Genomic DNA, 3256 nt, shown 5'->3' with positions numbered 1-3256 from the left:
ATCAATCCCTTTAAGCTATCCTTCAACTGTATAGTCTCATACCTATACAGTCTCTAGATCCCTCTCATTCCGGTGTATGTTCGATTCATCCATGTGTCCCTTCCACTAGAAGCCTGCCAGGAGTCGCTCCTTGTTAGTGCCCCTTGCACTTCGTGACTCTTGCACCAGCGATCACTCTCCGCCCTCGTCAGTGCCCGGGTGTCACATGCCCACCAACTTCCGCTTGGTTCGTCCTCGAACCACACCGTACTGGGAGAGGCTAGGCTTTGATACCACTTGTAACACCCCGGCAAGTGGTATCAAAGCCTAGCCTCTCCTAGTACATTGTGGTTTGAGGACGAACCAAGCGGAAGTTGGTGGGCATGTGACACCCGGGCACTAACGAGGACGGGGAGTGATCGTCGGTGCAAGAGGCACTGACAAGGAGCGGCTCCTGGCAGGCTTCCAGTGGAAGGGACACATAGATGAATCGAACATACACCGGAATGAGAGGGATCTAGAGACTGTATAGGTATAGGACTATACAGTTGAAACATAGCTTAAAGGGATTGATTTGGCTACTCATATCACCAAAATGTATTTGTTTTTCGGTAGCCTAACCCATAAGAACTCCATGGTTAAGCGTGCTTAGCCTGGAGTAATTTAGGGATGGGTGACCTTCTGGGAAGTTTTCCCGGAAAGTGTGCGAGTGAGGACAAAGCACATTGGAAAGCCTCGTGGTGCTTCTGGGAATAATTCTCCAGATCATTAATTGTAAGATATCTTCCAATAATGGAAAAGAATGAAAGATAAAACCCTAGAAATTGAAGATAGGAGCTTCTGCATCCAAATCCGCCACCGAGGGATCAAAACGTGTGTTTTTGTGCCTATTCCGTCCAAAGATGTGAACCTTAGGACATCCAAGTCCTTAAATAGAACATAAAAATAATAGAAAACGGGTCCATGCCCACGACGCCCCACTTAGGGTGCCCAGGCGGCATACGGGTCAAAACTGCCGCTCAGGGTCAACTCAGAAGGCAGCAAGCGTGGTGCGACTCAAGGAAGTGGCGCTTAGCGCCCCTAAAAAGAGTGCTGTTGAAAACAAGGAAATCTAGCACAAAACCATTAAATTCACCTTCAACTCTCTTATTCATCAAAACTATGATTCCAAGCTAGTTTCTAAGTCCAAAAGAGGTGTTTTTAATATCAAAGTAAGTATCAAATAACAGTAAATTCAACCGTTATCATCATGCAACTCATACATCACGCTATGAATGAGTTAAACAAAGCAAGCATTGATCACAGAAGAATTACCCTAAAAGTTAATGAAAGAAGCATAAATTATTAAGAATCAATTCAAATACATGAGAGTTCACAAGGTTACATCATCCCCCAACAACAAATAGAAATTAGTTCCCCATTGTCATGGTGAAACTAGATGTACAATGGAGAAGAATGAGATAGAAAAATCCTAAAAGATGAAGATGGAAGCTCCCGCATCCAAATCCGCCTTTAGAGAGTGGAAGAGTGTGTTGTTGCGCCTCCTCTCCAAAGATACCAAACCTAGGGTGTTTGGGTCCTTTAAATAGAGCGAAATCAAAACAGAAACAAAGCCTAGTCCCATCTCGCTGGCGCTCAGTGCCCCACTTAGGACACCCGGGCATGCTGCGATACTAAAACTGGCGCTCAGCTTCACTTGCAGGGCAAGCAGGCGTGGTTCAGGAAAAGTGGTGCTCAGCGCCCCAGAAAAGGCGCCCAGGCAGTGTGCGATAGGCCTTGGCGTTGAGGGCTCCAAAAAGGGCGTTGAAGCTTCGGGTGTTCCTACTTTCTGGTGCTTTTTCAGATCTTTCTGAGCTCCATCTCCTTGGCACTTCAGCTATGCTTCCATATTATCTCATTTCGTGCCGGAATTTAGTCATAAAATCATCAAGTTCAACCTTAACTCTCTTATTCACAGAACTTAACAGAAAAACATGATTTCAAGCAAGTTTCTAAGTAGAAAAGGGTGCATTTAGTATCAAAATCTCATCACAGATAACGGTATTTTCATCTGTTATCACAACCCCAAACTTAGAACTTTGCTTGTCCTCAAGCAAAACAAAATGTAACTTAGCTTGTCTCAACAATTACTACAATGGCTCAGCATATTTCAAAACTTTTTTCTTCCAGGACAAGTAATCACTTTTATCAGCTCATCATAAAGATGTCAATCAAGATGTACATATGCTTTAATTCAATCAAACTCAATGTGATGCTCATGTACTTCAACAGATGTTATCCTTAAGAATAATCATTCAACCAAGCAAAGATGAAATCATGAATTCAAAGAACTACTCTTCACCAAGGGAAGTGTTTTACGTGTTTCACTCATGCACTCAAAAGTATATCACTTAAATTTACAGGTGTATAGTGAAGGGTTGGTGTCTCTTTCACTCTGCTATAAACGTAATATAAAATTGTAATTATTAATATTATATATAATTATAAAAATTATTATAAGAAGAGAAAAAATAAAAATTAATTTTTAACATGAAAGAAAGTTGTATTATTATTATTAAGGGTTATTTTGTAATTTTAGTTTTCATCCCTCAAATCCTCTCATCTAAAAAGGATTAGTTTTAACCCTCATCCCTCAAATCCTCATCCACAAATCCACATAAATAAGATGAAGTGAACACCTTTAGTCTCTCTTTTTTTCTTCTCAAAAAGTGAATATCCAAGAGTGAAGAGTGTCTAACATGTGATAGACCAAATCGAATCAAATAATCCATCTTTCACAACACTAATAAAAATAAAACAAATCAAATTGAATTTGTTTTTCTCTTCATCAATTTCACTTTTTGCACTTTGTATGTATAATTTACATTTATAATTTTAAAAATTAAATTAAAAATCAATTAAATCTTAATTTGATGATAAAATATAAATTAGATTGAATGATATTGACTTAATTCATATAATCAATTTAATTGGTAAATGATTAAACAAATTAATTAAATCTTGATTTGATAATTGAATATAAATTAGATTAAATAGTATTTTGATTTAATTTGTATATTTAATTTAATTAATAAATTGAGTCTGTTATTTAAGTTCATTTTTACTTATATCGGAATCATATAAAAGAAAATTATTTGGTTCATAAATCTATAAATTGACTTTTACCTTCTATTGATTTTCATTTTTCAACCCTTAATTTATCTTCTAAAATTTAACTTTAAGTTATACTTTATATTGCAAATTAAAAAAATGAAATTATTTTATTAACAGAACGAAA

Source organism: Vigna umbellata, chromosome 1 (genome assembly GCF_029865625.1).
Source record: "Vigna umbellata cultivar VRB3 chromosome 1, Vumbellata_1.0, whole genome shotgun sequence".
In the NCBI taxonomy this organism is placed as follows: Eukaryota; Viridiplantae; Streptophyta; class Magnoliopsida; order Fabales; family Fabaceae; genus Vigna; species Vigna umbellata.
The sequence above is the reverse complement of the archived record's forward strand: the minus strand, read 5'-3'. Positions refer to the sequence as shown.